We start from the raw sequence: 27,961 nt of genomic DNA, 5'->3' as shown, positions 1-27,961 counted from the left end.
AAAAAAAAGGGAGGAATTCTGAATAACTTGGCAACAATCTTATGGAACCTTTTTATTCACCTGCATAAAGGGAAGTACAAAAAACTTGTTATACTTCAAAAATCAATTTTAATTTAAAAAAAGTAGAAAGTTTAACAATTTAAAAAATTAGTGGCTCCAGTTTCTCTCTGACGTAAGTGTGAGATTTAGAATTCACAGTAAACCAGTTTTAAGTAGGTCATGTTTATGTCTGTTGGTGGATTATGTATTTTTGCTTGCTGTTAGGTTAGAGAAAATGACAGATTGGATGCCAGATTTCAAGATAACTATTTCTCAAGATAACAAGCTATAACCTTTTAAATGCCCCATGTGTAGAAGCTTGTAAATTTATTAAGCACCACAGCATAACGCCCACCAGAATGTACAGGTTATCCTCCAATGTCCCCAATTACAAGATCAACTTGTACTCAACCTACCTATTATTAGAAAATTGTCTATCTCAAAATTATGAAATACAGTGAGGAAACTTAACAGATTTTTCATCAGTTCTTTGCAGAACTGATCACAGGTTGACTAATTCTGGAAAAAAACAGAACTCCTTGATGGTTAAAAGGAACTAATAGAGAATTTAATTACCGGTACTCAAGGGAAACCACGAGCATCAGTTTGTGGAGTTTGGGGCTGAGCATTTAGGGCTGCTAGTTTAAAATCCATTCAGTATCTTGAATTATGAGTGCTTATTGTGACTGAAATAAAACATTTCTCTGATGTTACTTTGTCCATAAATTTACAGGTACCAGTAATATGTTACTCTGGAAATATTGCTATAATTGGAGCTTTATTGAACATCTTGCAATAGGACAGTAATATTTAGATCTTGTTACACTTTAATCAATACATCATTGAAAAAACACAGCATCCTTCAACCTGACATGTTCTCCAACCTAACAGCAAGCAAAAATACATAAACCACCATCAGACATAAACATGACCTACTTAATACTGGCTTACTGAGAATTCTAAATCTCACACTTACATCATAAGTGTCTCACTGCACATCTGCACAGGAAGCTTCCTCGCGACAGCACAAATTATAACAATGAGACAAAAGTCAGGTTGCATGAGGCAGCCAATTAACACAAATCAAGCAATATAATTACTGACAATTAGTACTACATCTACCAAAGCTAGTTAATTTAGTCATCTCTTTACAGTTTTAACAGCAATTTTAACTTAAGGTAAATATCAAACAGAAATAACATTATCGGGTATTCTGAATCAGCACCTAGAACCAAACCCCTTAATTGCTCTGTTCGGTTTTTGGGGCGAGACAGATTTATGTCTGGGTCCGACCAAATGCCGAATACTATCCTTTGCCTCTCTCCTGGCTAGACGCTTGATCCTCCTTAGATGGAGAGATGTTGCCCCGCCCACTCATGCGCAATGGCTTAACGACATTATGGCCTGCTTGGACCTCGAAAAAATTCATTATTCAGTTCTTAATTCGGATCTAAAGTTCCATAAGGTCTGGGGACCTTTTATCGAGTACTTTCATAACCTTCCTCTTGACTAGGGTTTTTTTTCTATTTTTTTTCTTCTTTTCGGTCCCTTGCTTTCAGCTCCCTTTTTCTTTCTGGTAGTAGGCATTATTATCCTCTGTTGCTAAGTGTACTTACAGTCTGGGAGTTTGACTGTCCTGACCTATACTCTTTGTGCTGTGTTGTGGTCGGTCTGGAGTTGTTTTTTTTCTTGTGTTGTGGGGCTTGGGGAGGACAGTAAGCTTACTTGTCTTTAATTTAGGTGCTTTTTTTGTTAAATTCTCTTCCTTTGTAGCATTTTGTTATTGTATGCTTAATTTTGCACTGTATTAATGCTCCTCATTGGGATTTGGGGTTTTTAATTTGTAAAATGTTTTGAAAAACTAATAAAAAAAATTTTTTTAAAAGAAATAAACAGAAACAAGAAAAATGTGTCAAACTGAAGTGATATTTAGAACTTTTAACAATAAAAAGGTACAGAAAAAGTTTTAGAGCTCCCAACATGATTTTAGTTTAGCAACATAATTCTATCTCCTTTACAATAGCATTGGAGAGAGATAGGAACAGACAAGTTAGAAAAGCATTTAATTGGAGTAAGGGGAATTATGAGGCTATCAGGCAGGAAATTGGAAGCTTAAATTGGAAACAGATGTTCTCAGGGAAAAGTACGGAAGAAAGGTGGCAAATGTTCAGGGAATATTGGTGTGGAGTTCTGCATAGGTACGTTCCAATGAGACAGGGAAATTATGGTAGGGTACAGGAACCGTGGTGTACAAAGGCTGTAATAAATCTTGTCAAGAAGAGAAGAAAAGCTTACAAAAGGTTCAGAGAGCTAGATAATGTTAGAGATCTAGAAGATTACAAGACTAACAGGAAGGAAATTAGGAGAGCCAGAAGGGGCCATGAGAGGGCCTTGGTGGACAAGCTTAAGGAAAACCGCAAGGCATTCTATAAGTATGTGGAGAGCAAGAGGATAAGACATGAAAGAATAGGACCTATCAAGTGTGACAGTGGGAAAGAGTGTATGGAACCGGAGGAAATAGCAGAGGTACTTAATGAATACTTTGCTTCAGTATTCACTGTGGAAAAGGATCTTGGTGATTGTAGTGATGACTTGCAGCAGACTGAAAAGCTTGAGCCTGCAGATATTAAAAAAGAGAATGTGCAGGAGCTTTTGGAAAGCATCAAGTTAGATAAGTCGCTGGAACCGGATGAGATGTACCCCAGGCTACTGTGGGAGGCAAGGGAGGAGATTGCCGAGCCTCTGGCGATGATCTTTGCATCATCAATGGGGACGGGAGAGGTTCCAGAGAATTGGAAGATTGTGGATGTTGTTCCTTTATTCAAGAAAGGAAATAGAGATAGCCCAAAAAATTATATACCAGTGAGTCTTACCTCAGTGGTTGGTAAGTTGATGGAGAAGATCCTGAGAGGCAGGATTTATGAATATTTGGAGAGGTATAATGTGATTAGGAATAGTCAGCATGGCTTTGTCAAGGGCAGATCGTGCCTTACAAGCCTGACTGAATTTTTTGAAGATGTGACTAAACACAGTGATGAAGGAAGAGCAATAGATGTAGTGTACATGGATTTCAGTAAGGCATTTGATAAGGTACACCATGCAAGGCTTATTGAGAAAGTAAGGAGGCATGGGATCTAAGAGGACATTGCTTTGTGGATCCAGAACTGGCTTGCCCACAGAAGGCAAAGAGTGGTTGTAGACGGGTCATATTCTGCATGGAGGTCAGTCATCAGTGGAGTGCCTCAGGGATCTGTTCTGGGACCCTTACTCTTTGTGATTTTTATAAATGACCTGGATGAGGAAGTGAAGGGATGGGTTAGTAAGTTTGCTGATGACACAAAGGAGGTGTTGAGGGTAGTGTGGAGGGCTGTCAGAGGTTATAGCAGGACATTGACAGGATGCAAAACTGGGCTGAAAAGTGGCAGATGGAGTTCAACTCAGATAAGTGTGAAGTGGTTTATTCTGGTAGGTCAAATATGATGGCAGAATATAGTATTAATGGTAAGACTCTTGGTAATGTAGAGGATCAAAGGGATCGGGGGGTCCGAGTCCATAGGACACTTGAAGCATCTGTACAGGTTAACTCTGTGGTTAAAAAGGCGTACAGTGTATTGGCCTTCATCAATTGTAGAATTGAATTTAGGAGCTGAAAGGTAAAATGTTGCAACTATGTAGGACCCTGGTTAGACCCCACTTGGAGTACCGTGCTCAGTTCTGGTTGCCTCACTACAGGAAAGATGTGGAAGCCATAGAAAGGGTGCAGAGGAGATTTACAAAGATGTTGCCTGGATTGGGGAGCATGCCTTATGAGAATAGGTTGAGTGAACTTGGCCTTTTCTCCTTGGAGCAACGGAGGATGAGAGGTGTATAAGATGATGAGAGGCATTGATCATGTGGATAGTCAGAGGCTTTTTCCCAGGGCTGAAATGGTTGCCACAAGAGGACACAGGTTTAAGGTCCTGGGGATTAGGTACAGGGGAGATGTCAGGGGTAAGTTGTTTTTTTTTATATAACGCAGAGAGTGGTGAGTGTGTGGAATGGGCTGCCGGTAATGGTGGTGGAGGCAGATACAACAGGGTCTTTTAAGAGACCTTTGGATAGGCACATGGAGCTTAGAAAAATAGAGGGCTATAGGTAAGCCTAGTAATTTCTAAGGTAGGGACATATTTGGCACAACTTTGTAGGCTGAAGGGCCTGTATTGTGCTGTAAATTTTCTATGTTTCTATCATCAATCAAATTTACCAGATACACTTGCCAATTTCTTTTTTGGAAATCATGATTGTGCATAGACACACAATATGTTTTCCACCTACTGCATAATGAAACATTCCTTGCACCCTGACAGAGACCACGGATGTGCTATAAAAATGCAATGACTATATTTAAATATACATCTAAATCTAAGTGAAAATTAATAAGACTGAGTTCAAACAATCACAAAATAAGAAAATCTCAACACAGTGAGGTAAACACATATCAATTATATATGTGGAGAGATGTTTATTAATGGAGCTCCTAATAGAAAAACATTTTTACTTCACTGCTGCTGTTAATAGGCATTTTCAAAATTGGGATGATCTAAAAGCAGCTTGTTTAGATAACTTGAGAATTAGGGTTGTACAAAGTTTTGGCATTCCATAATGGGTCTCTTTTCTTGCACTTTTGTTTTCCTTTTTAATCCAAAAACTTGACATTCACAAGATGAGAGAATTATTTTCCTCCTTGTCTCTCAATCTGCCAAGAATGTAAGTGAACATCTGCCAGGTGCCATTTAATACAGAAATGTGGAGTATTGCATGTAGGCTGAGTAAACAAGTACCTATGAATCATGAAGAATTTTACAACTTTAAATGGGTTTGATGGCAGGAGAGACTGACTAGTGCAGCAAGTTGAAGGCTTGTAAAGTAAGGAGTGAATCTCCTGAAATCATTCAATGAAGTGGACAACCGATGCCTGATGGGATCAGTCATTAATTCCACGAAGCCTTATTGAGTACTTTTTGCACAAGCTGCAGATGAACCATATTTTTGTAAAACTAATTAGGCTTTATTTTAATGCCCCAAGAGATACAGATAAGCAGAGAAGTGCCTCTGTTTTAAGTTGCAAGACAACAGTAATGAGGCAAGATTAATAATTAAAGATTTTTAAAAATAGTCGGCCCTCCTTATCCATGGGGTTCCGAAAACCCCTGCAGATACAAAAAAAATGGATGCTCAAGTCCCTTATTTAACCTGTTTCAGTGCGGTGGTCTTTAGGAATCAGCGAAACCCTGGACTTTATTTAACCTGTCTCAATGCAGTGGACATTAGGACCCAGCGGTGAAGCTTTGTCAGGTTTTCAATTATCTATGACCCAAGGTTTTGAAACCTACTGTTTAATTTTAAGAAATCAGTCAAATGATTTCACTGTTCCTGAAGGATGTTGTGCTGGAATTCTGGGTCTTGGGGTCTTGGACAAGGTTTAATCGACATGGTTTGTGGATTGGACTCTGTAGTTCACGCTATGTATTTCTGGTCACTCCTTTATTGCTGCTATTTTGTGTAATTTTGATCAGAACGGACTGGCTCTGGCCTGAAGTTAACGAACGACACAGAGTAAATTGAAGTGAACTGAGCTGAACATATTACGCTGGACTGTTCCGATGATTTGTGGTTGTTGTTTTATATTCTGTGCTTTTCACTTTTTTTGCTGTTTGTGTGATATTTTTAGCTTCCTGGCTTGCTATCTAATGTGAATTCTTCATTGTGACTGGCTACTCAGCTTGCCTAATGATATCACTGTTATTGAACTCGATAAGTACCAACATCAAGAACAGGCAAATAAAATCAAGATGACCAATTTCACTGGACAACAAAGATTTTGCTTCCTGAATACTTTTGGGTGTACCTTATGGATTTTGGGCTGCTGATTATGAAAATCAGCATGAAATTTCTCTATCACTCATCATTTTGTTTTGAATTGCCTATACTTGTTATTTCAATTCGTAATTCAAGTCAATTAAAATGTTGCCCACAATGTAAGCTGAAAAGTTTTCTATCTTGTCCAGACATGCCTGAGTGTGGTTTGTGTTACCAGCATGACCCACAACAATGGCATCTTTTCATTGATTCTTCAGGGTTAAGCCTGAAAGCTGCACCGCTACACAACAGCACTGTCCACTCTTCAATACCAATCAGCTATGTAGTACACATGAACAAAAACTACCGACATTTGGAAGTCTTGTTGAAACACTTACTGTAAAGTAACTACATCTAGAACATCTGTGGTGATCTGAGAATAGTAGCGCTGCTACAAGGAATGCAGTTTGGTTACACCAAGTACTGTTGTTTCATTTGCGAAAAGGCCAGATAAGCTAAAGAATCTCATTACATTATAAAGGACTGGCCACTCCGTAAGCAGTTGGTTCCAGGGCAGAAAAGTGGGTCACATAAGCCACTTGTAGACCCAAAGATATTTCTGCCTCCTCTTCATATGAAATTGAGGCTTATGAAAAATTTTATGAAAAGTGACGCACAAGAAAGATGAAGGATTTTGATATTTGAGACAGATGTTTCCCAGAATAACTGATACCAAGATTAAGGAAGGCATTTTGTTGGTCCACAAATCTAACAGGCCACCAACGACAAGCAAACTGAAGAACTTCTAGTGGGACTGGAGAAAATCACATGGAAGGCATTCAAGGAAGTTGTTGAAAAATTTCAACAGAGCAAATGCTACAGAGCACCAAACTACATGCAGCTGGTTGACAACATGCTTCAAGCATACAAAACCATGAAGTTCAACATGTCACTAAAGATTCACTCTCTGCATTCCCATTTAGATTTCTTCCTTGCAAATCTTGCTGCTGTCAACGACAAGCACGGTGAAAGGTTTCACCAGGACATTGCAGTCATGGAGAAACAATATCAAGGCTGTACACATATGTAATTTAAAGTTTAATAATAATATCCTCTTAGACACTGATGCATGTTATTGTGTAATCTGCATATTACAAGTGAAAATCCAAACTTTACTCAACCACATTGCTTGAAATCAAAAGTAAAAACTGTATATCATCACAACATTCAAATTGTTATGCCATCGGCCCCCTCCTTTGTGAGAATCTCAAGAACCCGAGTCAAGAGGGGGGTCAGCTGACCCAAAAGAGGAAGGGACGTGCTGAATAGACCCAGGGAAATGGGAGAGAGAGAGAGAGAGACCACGTTCTCCCAAGAAGCAGAATAAAGGTGACCTTGACTATTGTCTCATGGAGACCACGTGAAAAGCCCTCGGGCAAAGTGGGCTGGTTGAGAGAGAGATCGCATCACCTGCAACCTGATTGACACCTGCGATCCCGTGAAGAAGTATAAAGGAGGGTCTGAGGGGGGTAAACCCTCAGACGCACCCAGGAGACGAAGGAAGCACGATATCGATTCCCGTGGGAGCGGGACGCCATTCTGAAGGAAGCCACGTGCGTTAGATTCCAACTTTTGAATCTGTGGCTAGAACCAACGAAAGACTGCTTTTAGCTAACAACGGGGAAGTCTGCTCCCCTGATTCCAAGGATTTGCTCTGCCAAGACGACGGGCAAGTGTTTATCTTTTCCAAATCATCTCTTTCTCTCTACAACGTGAAAACCCCAGCGGTTCCCAAAAGGGAAAAGCCTGCAAACTTCTGAGTGACTCTTTATATTTCAATTGGACTCTGTATTAACCCCTAGACAACTGTAGAGCTTATTTCTGATTGATTATGGTTACACCGGTGTTTTAGATTGAGTTTGACGATGTATATGATCTGAATGTTTTGTATTAACCATACGTTTGTGCCCTTTTCGAATAAAACGTTTGAAAATAGTAGCATCCGACTCAGCTGATCCATCTATCTTTGCTGGTAAGTTACCTGGTTACGGGGTTACGTAACAAAATCAATAGCCCTTAAATATAATGCAGCTATTTAGGAGTGTGTTCAGCCAATACAAGAGATTTGCTCAGCCAAGAAGGGCCAAAAGGCCTGTTTCTGTGCTGTAATGTTCTATGAATCTAAAATCATCAGAATGCTTTGGGTACTTCTATCCATCTACTCTCTCAATAGCTGACAGAATTAGAGTCATGTAACAACCAAAATGTGCCAAATCACCTGTCAGTTACACTAACTGAGCACCTGGTAAGTTTTACAGAAATATCTATACATAACAAATGCATCATTTATATTAATGTGCATCAATCTTTCTTTGCACTGATGAATATGATAGCCTATTGATGAAGGGTTACCAGAATGTAACATGAACAAATTTTCTTTCCAAAGATGCTGCTGCATGACTTGCTGAGTAAATTCAGCATTAACCACTTCTATTACTCAGTATCAATTTTGATTTCTAACTTGCATTTCTTTTTCCAGATTTTTAATGCTTTAAAAATTAATTTATAAAATGTTTATTTCAAACTTCATAAGAAACCACAAAAAACAAGTTAGATTTACAAACAGTAGAATTATGCTGCATGATAACCCATCACATAATTCAGGAGTTTTAAGGTGCTTTCCCATGACAACAGTGGCTTAACCCCTTAATGCTTAAAAAAGGTGAAAAATTAGCAGTTTTCTATTAAATCCACCATTACTGCCACTTTGGTATTCAAAGGAAGTTACATCCAATGGAATAATTGGATGCTTTTTAGTAATGCCCTTGGGTGAGCTTTTGATGTATGAAACAAATCATTAGCCGACCAAAAGGGAACAAGCATTGCAATAAAGAAATGAAAGATTGAAAATTCCTGTGGTAAAACAACCCAGTCTTTAAATCTACCCAAGGATGGTCCAGGAGGCTGTAATATGTAACAACTTTTTTTTCTTGCTGAGAGCTTGGCCTAAATATGCACTCTCTTGTCCTCTCAGCCAGTCAAGAACAACCTGAATTATTTCCACGAGTTTTGAGAAGTGCAAGATGCCAAAACACAAATTATTTTGGAATGAGATGGCAGTTACATCCAATTACCTAATGATCTTTACAGAATGCAGTCTTGGTTCAACCCAACTGGACACGTGACTCTGCAACAGAAACTTGGTAAACATGTAAATTCTTTCACATGCATACACTTTATCTTGACCACACCCATTTCCTTGGGTCCCATCTCCACATCATGGTTGGTCTCACTTTCACGTCCCACAATGTCCGACTTCCTGACCTGTTCCTCTAAATCCTCTTTTCCTTTGGAATTCCTCCATCTCAGCAAGTTCTGCCTGGATGTAATATTGCCAATACTAATGCACTCAGTGACTTTTACCCAATGTCTCCAAAATAGTCCTCCAGGACTTCCAACACCCTTGGCAACTTCCTACAACATCAAAGGACCTTAAAATTTATTCACAATTCCAGTTAGTTTTAACCAACTTGGTTTTTAAGACTAGTACTCATTTCCCCTTCTAAAACAGATGGCTACCTTTAAATGGCAGTGAAGACATTCAATACCTTGCCACCAGCAGGCATGCAGCCAGAGATGAGAAGCAGGTGGTGTTGGCTACATGCCTGGATCATTAAACTCAGCAGACAGCAGGAATATTGCACGCATATTAACTGGCAAATAGAGGGCATATCCAACCTACTGTTCCCCTGACTCCAGACGATTTCCTTCATTCTTTTTTTTAAGTGTGGGAACCATATCAAAAACAACCTAACATGCTTACTGACATCAATGCTGCAATCTACATAATTAAAATGCAAACACTGGAAGTCCGAAATAAAGTCAAAAATGCAGGTAATACTCAGGTAAGCAGCTTTAAGTCTCCAAGGATGAAGACAAAAGAAAGAAATGTACCTGACCTGCCAGGTATTTCTACTCTCCAGATGTATTTTGCAATACATGTATATCACTCCATGAAACTTAATAGCTATTACAGTTCCGGGCATCGGAATTTGGAGTTCAATTCTTCTGCCTGTAAGTAGCTTGCATGTCCTTCCTGTGAGTTTCCTCCAGGTGCTCCAGTTTCCTTCGACAGTCCAAAGACAAAGTAGGTTAATTAGTCATTGTAAATTGCCCTGTAAATAGGCTAATGTTAAACAGGTGGGTTGCTGGGCGAGACGGCTTATTGGGCTGGAAGGGCCTGCTCCACACTGCATCTCTAAACAAATAAAAACCAGTTTGTCTCTTTCTTAAACTATGACATTAAATTTAGCCCTTATGATATATGAAGATTTACATACATTTTTCCTTAGCTTCATGGTTCTAAGTTCTGCACAACAGCCTTCATTCTGAACTGCAGAACTAAAACAGCCTACATTCGCCAAAATGAACTGAATATTGGGAAATAAATGTGCACTCCATAGATTCCAGAAACCTGAAACTAAACAATAGTAGGCAGTAGACACTAAGTATAATTACTTTTAGAACATTTTGAAATCAGAACAACGGAATGCCACAAATAATTGAAGGGTGTTTGTTGAAATCACACTTGTATCAATCATTACATCAAGTAATCACAAATAACTTCCAATGCAAACTGTGTAAGCACAAGTACTTCACTCAAAGTACTTAAACCACATCGATGACACTTTCTGCTGGTGTTTTATCCAATGGTTTTGGAATTTTCTACACAACAGGACTGTACAGTCCCATTCACCATGTATATTCAGGATGGAGAGTGATAGATTATTTGAATATTAATAGAATCAAATTGTGGGCATAGCACGGCAAATGGAACTGAGGAAAAGATCCATTATAATTATATTATGCACAAGAGGTTAAGTGACCGCATCTTTCATTTTTATATAAACTACAAAATGCACTGTAACATTTTTGGAAAAAGCTGCAGAAAGTTGTAAGCTTTCACGAACTTTCAAGAACTTCCACGAGTATGTTCTCCCCCACACAACACATGGGCATACCTTGGAAATAACACTCAGGTACACCTGGTAAATATCTAATCAGCCAAACATATGGCAGCAACTCAACACATAAAAGCATGCAGACATGGTCAAGAGGTTCAGACCAAACATCAGATTGGGAAAGAAGTATGATCCAAGTGTCTTTGACTGTGGAATGATTGTTGGTGCCGGTTGGGTGGTTTCAGTATCACAGAAATTTTCATACATGACAGTCTCAAGAGCAGTTTTCTCAATCTTTTTTGCCTTGGAGGAACCTGTGAAATAATTTTCAGGTCTCAGGGAACCCCTGCATTAAAAAATATTATAATCTACAACTCACGGTACATTAGCATGATCAGTAAGTTGTAGTTATAATAATCCAATTGTCAATGATCTTTTGAGTAGAAAATGAATTTTTAGCCAACCTTTCTTGAAAAAAAAACCAGGTAGTTAAACTTAGCTTACCTTTCTTGAAATTAATCTTTTTCTTTCCTTTTCATAAATTTTTAAAACTCATAAGGTAACCATAATAAATTTCTGTTAAATTTAAGCCAATATGGGATTTAACTTTTCTAAAGGTGGGCTCGGTAGATTTAATTTAAATCAAGGTTGTAAATTGATTTTAATTCATGCCATTTACATGAAAAATTATTGACAATGTTGAATAGTAAAGTTACTAAAAAATCATAAGCCAAAGCAATATGAATAAAAGTACTGTATAGCCTAAGACACAAATTCATACAAGACTTTGGGGGGGGGGGGGGGGGAAATTTCTTACCAAGTGACATGATCAGGCTCAAAAATAGGCCTAGCATGTGAAACCTGTGCTTGTTTTTTGCTGCACAAATACTCAATCCTGGGTCAAACTTGAGATAAGCACACATGGATTTTACCTTCAACTGAAATGAGACTATTTCAATCCTTGCTCTTGATGCTGTTAAACAAAAAAAAAAGCTTGCTCACACATGCAAGTTGAAAACTGCAGCAAAATATTCATTGTTTTCGTGTGAATGGCAAGACACTCTTCTTTCTCAGAAATCCAGAACCTGTCCAGGGGCAGGTCAGCAAATCTCATCTTGAGTGCACTATTAAACTGTAGTTCACAAACATCTGTGATGAAAAATGTCTGCTAAGTCGGCTACTTTCTGCAGTCATTCTTCACCTTCAAAGCACTCAGCAAAATCTGACCTATTTTCTTGAAAGTACTCCTGCAATTCACCTTTCAGCTCAAACACTCTGTTGAGAACTTCCTCTGCTAAGTCATTGGATTTCTGTATGTAGCAGGAGCTTGGTGTACTCTTTGCTCAGGTTTTCACAGTTTTTAAAACACTTTCTAGTGAACTGGTCTTTTTCTTAATACCTTGTACTCAATTTCTCACACTGCATCTTGTCCTAGCATTTTACCCACTATAATTTTACATTCTGGCATTATTAGGTTCTTACCAACTGTGTGACTTTTCCTTTTCTAGGTCATAAGTTCCACTACCAAATAACTTCTTTCCTGTTTCCTTTTACTGACTGACTTTATTTCCAAAAGCTTTACTCAACTTGTTTTGAGGTTCCAATAGCCATTTAAAACATCAGCACTTTTACATAGCATACGGCTGAGATTTATAGTCAGTGTCTTTTCAGTTCTGCTGGAGCCATTGCTGCATTTGTAAGTTGTTTGCCACAGACTGGAATAGGACAACTTGGACATGTGAATCCATGTGAAACCCATTGATAAGTACGTTTCATTGTAAAGACAGACTTTTCTTGTTTCTGTTGTTACACTAGTATAGTGAAATGACTCAGAAGATTGTAATATCTGTAAAACAAAGGGATTAATAAACTAGAAGAACGGCATAATAAATAACTAAACAAGAAAGCCATCAAAAATATGAAAAATTCGTAATACAATTCACTTCTAACCTACACAATCCACCTTTTGCAACATTTACAACAACAGCAAAGTGGCAGGGCAGCAGTTGAGTTGTGGCGCATTAAAATTTCCTTCTTTAGAATGAAAATTTCTCTCCAATTTCCTATTACACTGATAAGAGTTTGTTCACTCCCATAAATCAGTCGGCGGCACGCAAGAAGTTGTTGAGGGAGGTAATTCAGGAGTCCATTTAATGCTCGGAAAACGCACTTCACGCTCATCAGCTTACTGTCCTCCCCTCCATTCAATACAGCACTCACCAATTATTAATGGCCTCCTCTATCTCAAGTCAAAAACTGAGAATGGACTCAACCAAATAAAGACGGTCCTACCGCACATTGCCATATTGGGCTGAGAGATCTCTAACAAGATCGCTAACAGGGCTGCTCAGTCACTGCCTACCTGCGCGAGCGCTAGCATCGCAGAAAAGTTCAAACAATGATGCTTATTTTAAAATCACAATCTCTCGCGGAACCCTAGGGTTCCACAGAACCCCAGCTAAAAGACACTCCTCTCAAGTTTAAAGAGAATGGTGCGAAAAACAGTGAGCGGCAGCTCTGTGGACAAAAATGCCTTGTTAATGAAAGAGGTTAGAGGAGAATGGCCAGACTGGTTCAATCTTCTGTACCTAATAAAGTGCCCACTGAGTGAAGACACTTATCACAAGGGCTACTACAGTTCAAAAAAACAGTTCACAACCACCGCCTTTCCTAGGGCAAACACAAAGATCCATTCATTGGATTGCCTAGAAAATCAGCTATTATAAAGAAGGCTTAAATGCACACTGAAATGAGGAGAACACCAGTCACAAGAGGTGTGCAATCCATGGGCTCCCACATTTTCACAACTTTTAAGAAAATTAGATCTAAACTACACAAAGACTGTCCCGAGGTTTCTCGCCAAATTAACTTTTTTTTTTAAGTACAATGAAACAGCAGAAAACTAACAAGAAGTTCACCATCTGTGTAAATCATGCAGAGATAGCTAGGAAGTGATAACTCAAGAACTACATACTCCTGCAGTCTGGATGGCTATATTATAGCACTGTCGCCCAAGGCAATTAATATAAAACCTTAAAGCCAGCCAAACAAGCAGTTAAAAATCAAAAACTGCACATGCTACAAATTAAAAATAAGAAACAGAAAATGCTGGAAGTGCTCTGCAGGTCAAGCTGTATTTGTGAGAAGAGAAACTGATGTAATATTTTAGGTTAAAGATAATTCATCAGAATTGAGGAGACAAAATAAAGAATCTTAAGCCGCAGGGTGGGTAGTGTAAACATTGGAATGAATAAGGTTGTCTGATTGATGAGTGAATAGTGGTAGTTAAAGAGTGAAAACACGGAATTGTGAAGTTCAATCTATTTTTATAAATTACTGATTGAACATTGCACATTTAGACGGAGATGTAACGTAAAGATTTTTACTCCTCACATATGTGAAGGATGTAAGAAATAAAGTCAATTCAATTCAAAATTCAAAGCTCGAAGATGTGCCTTATAGCTATTGGGCTAATGGCCAATAGTGGCTAAAGTGGTTGTAATAATATATTTTTTTAAAATCACATCTTTGACCAAGAACCAAAATGTATACAAGTTTTGAGAAAGAATTGCAGAGTTTAGGGACTGGCAACTGATAGAGATAGCCACCACAAATGGAGCAGTTAAGTCTGCTACAATTAGCTGGAGAGCACATGGATTTGAAGACCTTGGAGGAGGCTAAATGACTAATTAGAGGATGACTCTATTAGAGGATGAGAGCACGGATGTGAATTTTAAAATAAAGTAAGATATTGTTTAACCATTAGCCAATGTACAGTAGTGTACATTAGCTTATGTACATAAGCAGTAAATTTTAACCCAAGTTAGAAAACAAAGAACAATCTTCTGGGAGTTACTTGACCACCTGAGGTCAAGCAATGTAAACAGTAATTTATATTTTTTATTTAAAATTCCCAGAAACCACAATTTAAAAAAAATTTCAAATTATTATTAAGACCAGTTAGCAGTTGCTATGAAGGGACTAGGCAACAATGTTGAGCTCACCAACTAATAGCTGAAGGATATCTCTGCCCATCCAGTAAACATTTGGAGATTTGGAGAATTGAGGTACTATGTGAGATAGTGGTGAGATCAGCAACGTGCTTTTAGTGAGCAAGGGGAGACAGATGTTGCTTAAGATTAATATGGCAAGAGACAGCACGTAAATGAACAATAGGAGAGGCCAAGGACAAGTCTTTTGGAACCAGTGAGACATTAAAAAAATTAAAACAAGATTAGGCCATTCATTCCCTTGTGCCTGCTCTTCTACTCAGACCATGGCTGATTTCCACTACCACTTCTCTATACTAATCCCATACTCCTCCATTTCATAAATATAGCGAAAATTTAAACCTCAAAACTAAACCATCGCAGTCCTCTTGTGCAAAGACTGAAGACTCACTTTCTTCTGGGAGGAAACATTACATCTTAGTTTCTGCTAATAGTTAACTCCTTACTTTAAACTGAGTTCCTAGTTCCATAGAACCCCAACAGAGGAAACAATAGCTCAGGATCGACCCTCTCAAATCCTGGAGGAATTTGCATTTCTTTGAGGTGACTTAACATTTGTCTAAATGCAGTGGAATACAGGTCTAACCTGCTTAAACTCACATGCTACAAATCCAGCATCTCAGAATTTAAGACAGGTACCTGCAGAAGCTGGAATATGGAGCAAAGAAAAACAAGTTGCTGGAGGAACTCAACAGGCCTGGCAACATCTGTGGAGAAATAATGTCCTGGGTTGTGACACCAACCATCCTTCTGCCTCCATATATGCTGCCTATAGCTGAGTTCCTCCAGCTGTTTATGTTTTATCTCAGAATTCAACCTGGCTGTACAATCGCAAGTGGCTGGTCAGCTATTTCAAAGATTATAGGTAGGTCAAGGACAATAGACATATCAAATGTACAGTTCATAACAATTAAGAAAAAGCACCCACAGTAGAATCATATAAAGTTAGTTACCACCCCATCCTCCCACTACCCAACTCCAAAATCTGATAAAGGGTCTCAGCCCAAAACGTCAACTGTTTTTTATTTCCCTTCGTAGCTGCTGCCTGACTTGCTGAGTTCCTCCATCATTTTGAGTATGATACTTAAAAAATGTATACTTATTTGATCATGCGCATGTGTCTTTGGTGTTATAAGTTATATTAACAAAACTGAAGTCTCTGAAACAAAAAAGTCATTCTAGAAAACTAAAGGTCTCTGAACTGAGAATCCAAAAATCATCCTTGTGTCAACACAGATGTTAATTTTCATTTCCTATTTTCACAAGCTCCCTGTCACTGATCTGTATTTGTTTTCTTAAACTGCTAGCTCAGTACCAGACATACCCAACAGACGAAAGTTCAACATCCTTCACCTAATTTTTCAGAGATAAAAGCACAAAGATTTTCTAGCAGCTGCAAAAATGAGACTTTGCAAAATGTATATATACTAATGAGTTGATTATTCAAACAGAAAGCTTATCAGTTATGTTCAATGTTTGAAAGTTAAACCCCAGCCCCAACTGAAATGAATAATTTCAGTTCATTCAAGTTGTTATATTTGTCAATAATTCCCCTTACTCCACCACCCGAAGATGCAAACTCTTGTAAAGACAGAACTCTAGAAGTGTTAACTGCCCTCTGATTCTTCACCCTCCTTTAAAACGAGGACTCAGCAGGCAACATACAAATCATATCTAAACAGGATCACACTAATACACAAGCCTCCATCTCAAAGTAACTGGGGGCAAAGTAAAGCTTTGCCATACAATATTTATAGTGCACGAGTTATTGTCTTTTAAAACTTTTAAAGATACAGTTAAGTAAATGTTGTAAACATAATTCCAGAAATGAACATATCAATTTATTAGTCATTGCGATGCTTGAATGATTCATGTAAAGTTATTTGCAAATGTACATGAAAAATGGATCCAACAAAGGAAAACCCTTTGTTTTTAAATCAGTAAATTCTGGGAGGATATCTAGAACTAGGGGGTAACAGTCACATAGAGGCACAGAAAAGTACAGCACAAAAACAGGCTCTTCAGTCCATCTAATCCATGCCAAACTATTTAAACTGCCTACTACTATTGACCTGCATCAGGACCATAGCCCTCCATACCCCCTACTATCCATGTACCTATCGAACGTAGAAATTGAATTCACATGCGCCACTTACGCTGGCAGCTCATTCCACACTTCCGCAACCCTTTGACTGAAGAAATTTGTCCTTGTACTCCTCTTTAACTTTTCACCTTTCACTCTTAATCCATGACTTCTGGTTGTAGCCCCACCAAACCTCAGTGGAAAAAGCCTGCTTGCCTTTACACTATCTATACTCCTATTAACTTTGTATACCTCTATCACATCTCCCCTCAATCCTCTGCATTCCAAGGAATAAAGTCCTAAGCTATTCAAGCTTTCCTCATAGCTCAGGTCCTCCAGACCCAGTAACAACCTTGTAAATTTTCTCTGTACTCTTTCAATCTCATTTATATCTTTTCTGTGGGTAGGTGACCAAAGCTACACACAATACTCTAAATTAGGCCTCATCAACATCTTATACAACTTCAACACATCTCCAGTACTCAATAATTTTTGATTTACGAAGGCCAATGTGCCTTTCTTTACAACTCTATCTACCTGCGACACAACTTCCAATGTATTATGGACTTGTATTCCCAGTTCCTTTCTTCTACAGCACTCCTCAGTGCCCTACAGTTTGTTCACTGTGTAAAACCTACCCTGGCTGGTCCTACTGAAGTGCAACACCTTGCACTTGTCTGCATTAAATTCCATCTGCCATTTTTTAGCCCATTTTTGTCCAGCTGATCTAAATTCCTCTGCGAGCCATAATAGTCTTCCTCGCTGCCCACCACACCCCGAATCTCAGAGTCATCGGCAAATTTGCTGACCCAGTAAATGAGAGCAGGCTATTAAGACTGAAATGAAGATGAATTTCTTAAACAGTGGTGATTTTTAAAAAAAGTTTTGTCCTCCATGTGGTGAAAATGCATGTGTTTTTTTCATTTTCTTCATCAGGATGTGGAGAAAATTAATTGCATTCAAAAACATTGACTGATAGATTTTTTCGGAATGAAGTAATTGGGTCAGGACAGGAAATGGTTCTAAGCTTGAAGGTCAAGTTTCGATTTTGTTGACTGTTGAAGCAGGCTCAAGAAGCCACAAACCCTCTCCCATTTCTTATGGTCTTATCCAAAGTAACAAATTATCTAACAATATGTTGTGTAAATATGAGTGCAGATGAACAAACGTCATGCAACTACATTTTTCTTCAACTGGTCTCAATAACCTTGTGATTGTTTTTGAAAGTTTTTAAACAATGGTGTCTTACAACTTGAGGCACATTTATCAACTAAACATGTAATTAACAATTTGTGGAAGAATCACTTTGATCACAAATAACCTCCAGGTGAACAGGCAAAATTCACAGCAGTCCAACTTGAAGATCACCTGTTCATGAAGTCAAAACGCTTCATCTATCATATTATGCACAATCCAAACTGATCAGCCTAGAACCAGGCTACAGTCATTTCCACTAACCTATCTAATACATGTACTAGAGTCATATTCCTCGTATTTGCTGCAACCACTGTCTCTCCACCACCTTTATTTCCCCCTCCTTTAACATGCATCACATGGTTTAGATCACTCTTTCCCATTGGCACCCCATCCCCATACATCTTCCTCCCAAGGTCACTGACTCCTGGGCACACGATTCCAAGCTTTCCTCACAGCCCCCACCTCCCTTCACCACTGCAACACCTGTCCCTCTACCCCAGCCACCCACACCCCCTCTATGTTCCCTCTCCACACCCTCGTTATACCACTCCCTCCCCTCTCCTCCCCTCACTCTACCCCTCCCTCTCTTCCTTCCTCCCCCTCACTATACCCCTTCCTCTCTCCCCTCCTCACTATACCCCTCCTCCCCCTCACTCTACCCCTCCCTCGCTCCCCTCCACCCTTCCCTCTCTCCACCCCACCCTCTCCCCTCCTCCCCTCTCTACACCCCTCCCCCTCACTATACCCCTCCCTCTCTCCTCCCCCTCACTATACCCCTCCCTCTCTCCTCCCCCTCACTATACCCCTCCTTCCCCCTCACTATACCCCTCCTTCCCCCCACTCTACCCCTCCCTCCCCCCACTCTACCCCTCCCTCCCCCCACTCTACCCCTCCCTCTCCCCTCCTCCCCTCACTCTACCCCTCCCTCTCTCCCCCACACTGTACCCCTCCCCAACCCTCCTCCTCCTCACTATAGCCCTCCCTCACCTCTCTCCCCCTCACTATAGCCCTCCCTCCTCACCTCTCTCCCCCTCTCCCAACCCCGCCCACCTGAAACGGGTGAGTAATCTACGCCCAGGTGCCGAAATTTTTGTCCGAAATTTGTCTCCCTTTTTTCCTCAGCTCGATGTTCCAACAGAGCGGGCAGGGACCCGGACACTCACCTCACCGAGCCCAACCCTGTCGTCCCCGCCAAACTTCCTTCTAAACTTTCAGTTCCAGCGCAGCCCCTGCCACCGGACGTGACGCCATCGAACTAGGCACGCGCCGAAGGAAGTTTTTTTTAAAAACTGGGACGGTACCCGCATGGGATCAGAAAGAGCCGCATGTTCAACCGCTTGACCTATCTCCAAACTCTATTCCACCCAATTGGACCTGTGGGTCTGATCGATTGCATTGATGACACATTACATTCTTTGAGGTATAATTGCTGTTGTGGTGTGGTGGAAGAACTGCACTCAGCAACATCTTTAGATAAACAGAAACTGAAGCTAGGGTAGCTCAGGAGGGAGAGAGAGAAAGTAATACGAGAGGTTCTATGCAGATTTTGAAAATCTTGAAGAACACACACAAAAAACTGGAGAAACTAGGCAGCATCTATGGAGTGGAATAAGTAGTCGCCGTTTCGGGCCGAGGCCCTTTCTGAGCAGAGGTCTTTCATCTGAAACAACTTTCCGTCAAGTTGAGTTTATTGTGATGTGCATAAGTAGGTAAGGTACAATAAGCACAATGAAAAACTTGCCTGCAGCAGCAACATTACATAGAAATGCATAATACAAATTATATATAAATTCTACATTAGTAAAAAGAGAAAAAGAAATGCTAAAACTAGACCTTAGTGCAAATTAAGACACATAGTCGAGTCCTTGGCAGTGCAAGTAATAGTCCTGATCGGTTCTGATCTGAAAGATGAATAATTTTTGTTTATCAATGCAGTCTGACCTGTTGAGTAGTTTCTGGTTTTATTGCACATCTCCAGCATCTGCAATTCTTTTACTTTTGACCATTTCTCTCTGGGAGGTCCTTTTGGTTTGAGGGTGATTTCATTTTGCTCTGGAGCTGGCTGGCAACATGCGACTCACAGACACCGCCACTGATGGAACAAGAGATGTCAACAAAATAGAGAGAGTACAGAGATTTACTAGAATGTTACCTGCGTTTCAGCACCTAAGTTACAGGGAAATATTAAACAAGTTAGGTCTTTATTCTTTGGAGCGTAGAAGGTTGAGGGGGGACTTGACAGAGGTATTTAAAATTATGAGGGGGATAGATAGAGTTGACGTGGATAGGCTTTTTCCATTGAGAGTAGGGGAGATTCAAACAAGAGGACATGAGTTGAGACTCGGGGGCAAAAGTTTAAGGGTAACATGAGGGGGAATTTCTTTACTCAGAGAGTGGTAGTTGTGTGGAATGAGTTTCAGTAGAAGTTGTAGAGGCAGGTTTGGTATTGTCATTTAAAGCAAAATTGGATGGGTATATGGACAGGAAAGGAATGGAGGGTTATGGGCTGAGTGCGGGTCAGTGGGATTAGGTGAGATTAAGCATTCAGCACGGACTAGAAGGGCTGAGATGGCCTGTTTCTGTGCTGTAATTGTTATATGGTTATATGTTATAAGAGAAGCTTCAGTTGTTACTGGGATTCTATGTATTTCTGGCAAAGAAACAAAAGACGCTTATCACAGTCCCATAATCTCCTCTGGTTCTAGTGGACATGGGCTAGGGTTCTCCCAGAGTGGGTGTGTATGTATTTTAAAGAAGACCTTGAAATCATTCCTACACTCATCCAAAATGCCTGCATTGGGTTTGTATCCCTCAATGCCTTTTCTATCGAAGTACATCTCTAAACATCTTTTAAGCATTGTAGTTTTTTAATGCCAATACCTCCATTAGCAGCTTGTTTCCAGATCTTCTGGAAGAAAAGCTTACCCCTCAGGCCACTTGTGCCATCAATTTTCTCTTGGTGTCCACCAATCACAGCATTTCCATTGTGCCTTCCAAGCCGACATCTTCTTTTCACTTTAACATGTTGATTTCCAACCTTTCCTCGTTCTGATGGAAGGCACATGACCAAAAAAAAACATTATTCCAGTTGTTCCCTCCACAGATGCTGCCTGATCTGGTGAATTATTTCAGCAATTTCTGTTTTGTTTTGTTGCTCGCTTCAATTGTTTCAATGATTGGTGTTTTTCCCCTTTGGGCGTTGCTCTTTTATTTTTATTTTTTGCTCTCTAATTGGGCTCTTTCGGGTTTCTTGCTTGTGGCTACCTGTAAGCAAATAAATCTCAAGGTTGCATAATTTATACATTCTTTGATAATAAATGTACTTTGAATCTCTTAAAACACAAACACAAAGTGCCATTAAGTCTCAAGGAGGATAAAAGCTAGTTTGAGATACATGGAAGTCAAATAAAAACATAGATGATATTTATTTAATTTATTTATTTAGAGAAAAAACGTAGAATAGGCTCTTCCAGCCCAAGAAGCCAGCGGCCCACTTTTTTTAACCCCAGCCTAACCACAGGGCAATTTACAATGACTAATTAACCTATGAACTGATACATCTTTGGAACGTGGAAGGAAACCCACACATTCAAGGGAAAGGCATACAAACTCTTTGCAGATGTGATCCGAATTAAGCTCTGAACTCCAACGCCCCAAGCTGTAAAAATGTTGTGCTAACCGCTACACTATGCTACCGTGGCTCCACATTAATTTTATTAGTACATCCACTGAGTGATTGTTTTTACTCAAACAAAACTGGACTTCCACAGCATCAAAAATTACGAATATTCTGAACAAGCACGTTTTATCTGCCGATTTTACTCTGCTACTGAGCTAATATTTAAAAGTATATTATTTTAGACATACAGGTATTGTCTACATTAATTCCTAATCTGCAATTGCTTTATAAATCCATATAGCTTTATACCCCTTTTCCAAGGGCTGATAAATGTCAATCACAACTGATAAACCATGTATTGATAGCAGGGCTCCTCCTCGCAGTTCTCCTTCAATTAAAATTTTTCAATTCCATGTTTATGCTCATCAATATCAAAATTATTTTCTTCATGCGAGGCCTGAATAGAATTCAAAGTCTGTGACAATATTATACAAATTAATAAATTATTAATCTAGACCTCTGAATTGCTGGCCTTGTAAGATACATTCTGTACCATTTCACCTACTGCCTTTTACATGATTGACATTTAGGGCAGCAATGAAGGTCCATCTCTGTCTCCTTGGCCAGTCAGATGTAGAAGGATTCTTCATTGCTGTTTCCTTAACAGTTTTGTTTTACTAGTCAGGGTTGTTAGCCCTGAGCTGAATCCCCTGAACCTGGAGGACCAGTGGACCTCTATCCTTTGACTTGTTTGGCATGACCTGTTACGCTTACCAAGAGCCAAAGCATAAGCCTTGACTCCAGCCAACGTAGCTCTCTGGGTCATTGAGACACACAAGCCTCCAAACCATGACAAGGTTGTGGTCCTCTTGGAGGTATGTACCATCACCCTTTCTGAATTATGAGTTCCTTGGGATTTAACAGACCTGATTAGGTTATAATTAAACAGGAAGCAGCTGCAAGCATGTGTTTGAAATATGGGAGGAAACTGGGGCTTCCGGAGGAAATTCTTATCATCAGAGAGAGAGATCGATCATTCTTGCAAGTTCATGTACTGCAGACATCCCACAGGCATGAGGCAGCTCAAACTGGAATACCACCTATCGTGTTCTTTTCAAGGTGTATAAAAACTGCTTTATAAACCACAATTTAGAGACACAGATCAGGCATGGGCAATCAATGTAGATCTCTCTATATCCAGATATGGATAAGTCTGTCTTTACAGACACAAATTGGAATCAGAATCAGGTCACTGGCATGTTATGAAATTTGTTGTTCTGCGGCAGTGGTACAATGCAATTCATAATTTTAAAAAGCTATAAAAAGAAACATTAAAGACTTAAAATTAATACCGTAAGTAGTGCAAAAAATAGTGAGGTAATGTTCACGGGTTCATCAACCATTCAGAAAGCTGATGGCAGGGGGAAGATTCAGGCTCCTATTTCTCCTTCTTGATGGTAGTAGTGAGAAGAGGACACGTTCTGGGTGATGAGGGTCCTTAATGATGGAATGCTGCCTTCTTGCATCACCTTTTGAAGATATCCTCGAAACTGGGAAGGCTAACGTCTATGATAGAGCTGACTGAATTTACAACTTTCTTCAGCTTGTACCAATCCTTTGCAGAGGCCCCTCCATACCAGACAGTGATGCAACCAGTTAGAATGCTGTCTACGGTACTCCTGTTGAAACTTGCAAGTCTTTGCTGACAATAACAGTCTCCTCAAACTCCTAATGAAACATGGCTCTTCTTTGTAATTGCATTAATATGTTAGACTCAGGATAGGTCTTCAGAGGTGCTGATATCCAGAAACTTGAAACACCTCAGCCTTTCAATGGGTGATCTCTGCCTCACTGACTTCCCCTTGACCAAATCTCTGTTACAATAAATATTAATAGCCCTGAGGGTCCAAAGGAGAGTGACAGCTCAACCTTAAGTGCTACATTATTTCACCTTAGGAAATTGTCCTTGGTTTATCTATTGTTCTCTCTCCCACACACATACACCTCTTATAAGCTATTTTCTTTCTTTCTTTCTTTCTAGAAAATTACCTGTATTTCTTTCCACAGATGTTATCTAACCTTATGAGTTAGTCAGCATTTTCTGTCTGCAGCTTTTATTTAATTTTTATTTAGGAACGCAAAATTATATTTGACAAATTTGTTAGATTTAAGGTTGTAATCAGATTAAGTAAGGAAAAAGCAGTGGATGAGACATATTGCACAGTACTAAACAAAATTAAACCACGTGGGATTGGGTGTTCCTGCCATGGACTGACTATCTATTAACAGATAGAATACAAAGAGTAAATTGGTCATTTTCAGGCTGGAAAGGAATTGGTGCTGGAGCTCCATGTTAATGATTTGGAAAGGAGGCACCAAGTGCAAAATGTCCCAGATTGTTGATAATAGAATTTACATGGCAGTGTGAGTTAGCAGAATGATACAGAAAGACTTCAGAGGAAGACTAACAGTGAATACTTTGGTCAAGACCAACAGTTCCTCTGGTATCATCTCAGATTCAGAGGATGACAAATCTTTGGAATCTTCTACCCAAGAGGGCAGCGCAGGTTTAGTCACCGAGTATATGCTTGAGGGGTTTCAATAACTTTTTTGGGATATTCAGAGGATTAGGCATCATTAATAAGTTCAACTTTCTTTTTACCATTCTTTCTTCATACCTGCCAGAAGATCTTTGATGTTACTTTTAATATTTATTACAAAGTTTTCAAGTGTTGTGGTATTTCATCATTTTCTCCTGCCGCCAGAATATCAATTCATTTTGTTTCTGCAAGGCTTACACTTAGCTTCATGTTGAATTGTATTTGCTGACCTACATACACAGACATAAACATAAACATAAGTTTTCCACACAGGCAAACTCCTAAACTGAACCTGTTCAGATGAAAATTTACTATTGCTTTTACACAAAGTGAACACATTCTGCAGTCTTTTCTACAGCATTTCAATTAACTAATATACATGTGAATACCATGACAAGGTGCTACAACTTCTTCACCTCTGCCATCATATTTCTGAATGGAAAATAAACCATGAACCATAAACACTACCTCACTATTTTTACTCTTTTTGTTCTACTTATTTACTCCTATATATTTATTTATTCTATTGTAATTTATAGTACTTTATGTATTTCACTGTACTGCTGCCACAAAACAACACATTTCACATTTGTTAGTGATTTTAAACCTGCTCCAAAGTCCAGCTGAAGTTTCAAGAGATCCAGAATCGTCACTGTTCTAAAATATCTAAAGTCAGGAATGACTTCTGACATGAAACCTGATGGCGTAGAATCTGGACTACAGCATCAGACTCCAACAAAAGTTTAGTCAAGGTGCGACCATTATGCACTCCACTTGCAATGAGACACATGATACAGGGAAAAAATATAGAAAAAGAGGGGACCATTCAACAGATCAGTATTGTCTACGGAGAGAGAGATAGCCAGCATTTTGGGCTGAAAATCCTGTCAGAATGGGAAATGAAAGACAGTTTTGTTTGAAGTTGTAAGAGTGAGCGAGGGAGATGTATGGCACAAGTAAATTATCATGAATGTGTGAGGCCATGATAAGCCGTTCAAGAAACCATCAGAATATTAGATTTGTGAAGGCAGTTAAGATAACGGGAGGAAACAAAGGAACACACAAAACCTGTGTAATGCAGGAAATGCCCAGCAGGTCAGGCAATGTTAGTACAGAGAGGAAACACGTATAATCTACAGCAGAAAGTCAGCTCTGAAACATTGAGATTGAGTCTGAAAGACTGCATGTTGACTGACAGAGAACAAGGTGCTTGCTGTTCCTCAAACTTAAATTGGCATCATTAGTACATTGGGAGTGGGACAGAGAATTAAAGCGATAGTTGACTAGAACTCTGACTGCATGTGGTAATCACTCAATAGCTTAAATGTGGAGATCACATCCTGAACACTGAATACATTGTACTAGAGCAATCTGAGGTCCACTAATCCCTCGATTAATGGTAGGAGTCCGTGGCATAAAGAAGGTTGGAAACCCCTGCAATAAGCAAGTGAATCACTGCTTCATATGAAAAGACCAACACCAATATCATTGGCAAGTTCACTAACAAGGATTTTACGTGGAAGGTGTGTCTACTTAAGTAACAAATGGGCTCTCACAGAATCTCTAAACTGCTTATTCAATAAGGTTCAATCAATCAGCCATACACAGCCCATAAGTAACTGCCCCAAATTTGCATAGCAATACCAAAACAATCCATTTAATCAGAATTGAAATCATCAACTGCTTTATCAAATAATATGATTAAACCATCTGAGGCAAGTCCAAGATAGTGTTTCATTAGTACAATGATGCAACATTTAAAGGATCAGCATTGTTTTAGAGGAAGCAGCAAGTTTTGTCTCCAAAGATCTTAGTTGTGCAAAATAAATAATCCCCCAGTGTTCTTGGATATTACTGGGGGAAGGCTGTGATGCCTGGTGGAGCGAAATTTTATTTGGCATGAAGGCCCATTGGGAGCAATGATTGCAACAAGACATGAGGTGCAAGAGTCAGTATTAATGAAACATCCTTATCCTACTTTATCAGTTAATCTTTATGGAGTTCAAGAATCAAAAAAATCAGTGAGTAATAGTATCTAAAGGAGTGGTGGGGGAGGGGAGGTTTCATAATTAGTTGGTGGAAATGTATGGAGGAAAAAAAATTGGTCAGTGTGGACATGTTTCCACGTTGTTTCTGGTTAGGCTGCATCTGGATGGAGTAATATATTCAAACACAAGAAAATCTGCAGATACTGGAAATCCAAAGCAACACACACTAAATGCTGGAGGAACTCAGCAGGTCAGGTACCATCTGTTTACTCTTCTAAAGATGCTGCCTGACCTGCTGAGTTCCTCCAGCATTTTGTGTGTTTTATATTCAATTCTGGTCATCCGATTATAGGAAGAATGCAGAGGCATAAGGTTTAACAGGATGCTGTCTGGATTAGAGAGCATGTGCTAAAAGGAGAGGCTGTCTAACCAGCTGATAGATGTTTATAAATTATGAGAGCTATGCACAGATTAGACAGCCACCATCTCCCCCCTCCCACCCCAAGTCAGAATGCTTAAGACTAGAAAGCTTACACTTAAGATGATGAGAAAATTCAAAGGAGATGTGCAGGGCACTTTGTTTTATTTTACATACGGAGTGGTAAGTGCCTGGAATGGTTTTCAAGAGTCTTAAAATAGGCAAGTGACCACAGGAAATATAGGGATATGGACCCTAGACAGACAGAAGGGATTTGTTTAATTAGGCATCATTAGCTGTTCGCGTGCTTTCCTGTCTATGTTCTAATATAAAAACAAGTGCATTGCTGGGATTATATCTGGCACAGAAAAAGGCATGTAGAATGTGCTCCAATAAGTCTAGAATACAGACAGGAGCTTGACAGAGCAGCAAAACAAAAATCTCACAGGAGAGGCAACTGAAGACAGGCACTAGAAAGGTAATAGATCTAGTCTGCATCTTTGTCCTGCCCTGATCCTTCATCATTACAGAGAGCCACTAATGTCCATCTGTTTGCTACCAGTTTACATAAAATAAAAATCAGAAAATTAACCATAATCAAGTCATTTTCCCTTCACATTCCCGACCCATTGCACTTGTATGCAATCCAGTTGGGCTCTGTTGTCAGCACTCATTACTACAAAAGATTGTAAACAAGCAGATAATTTATAATGATTCCAAAACAATTAGAGTATAGTTAACATATTATTAAATCTTATGTTTTTTTGATACACGTACAACATGCCATAGTACTACTTATGAAAGGGCAAGAAATTGTTGTTTTAATGAAGGGTTAATAATGTAAAGCATTATCTATTGCATTCTTCAGACGCTGTGAGACCTTTTGAGTACTCTTTTCTGTGAAAAAACCCTTTGTATCCAGCCTTCAAATATTATCTCAATACAAACCGATTATTCATCTTGCTTCATATTTGTGGATTGTTGTCTGCAAGACTACTACCATGTACTCCTACAAAGCAGTGATTATCATTCTAGTGTTATTTTTCCTGAATGCTTTTGATCATTTGTGATGTTGTGATATCTTAAATTTTATAACAAATCATTGATGTTCTCTGAATGAATATAAACCAGTGAATTTTGAAATAGTGATGATTTTTTTTCTTATTAAAACATTAGATTGAGAAGTTTGACAGTCAGACTGCATTGAC

General features: G+C 39.2%; 1 protein-coding gene across 4 annotated transcripts in view; it reads right to left on the bottom strand.

The window, feature by feature from the left end:
- setx (senataxin) overlaps positions 1–19,377 on the bottom strand; it is a 121,857-nt gene extending 102,480 nt beyond the window's left edge. For 2 of the 4 annotated variants that reach the window (XM_073052705.1, XM_073052707.1), the window contains exon 1: positions 19,292–19,377. The gene's annotated coding sequence lies outside the window, so the exon portion shown is untranslated. The remainder of the gene's footprint in view (positions 1–19,291) is intronic. The other 2 variants (XM_073052708.1, XM_073052706.1) reach the window with 2 other exon arrangements.
- Between the last annotated feature and the right edge of the window lie 8,584 nt (positions 19,378–27,961).

This window comes from Hemitrygon akajei, chromosome 7 (assembly GCF_048418815.1).
Source record: "Hemitrygon akajei chromosome 7, sHemAka1.3, whole genome shotgun sequence".
Taxonomy (NCBI): Eukaryota; Metazoa; Chordata; class Chondrichthyes; order Myliobatiformes; family Dasyatidae; genus Hemitrygon; species Hemitrygon akajei.
The sequence above is the reverse complement of the archived record's forward strand: the minus strand, read 5'-3'. Positions and strand labels throughout refer to the sequence as shown.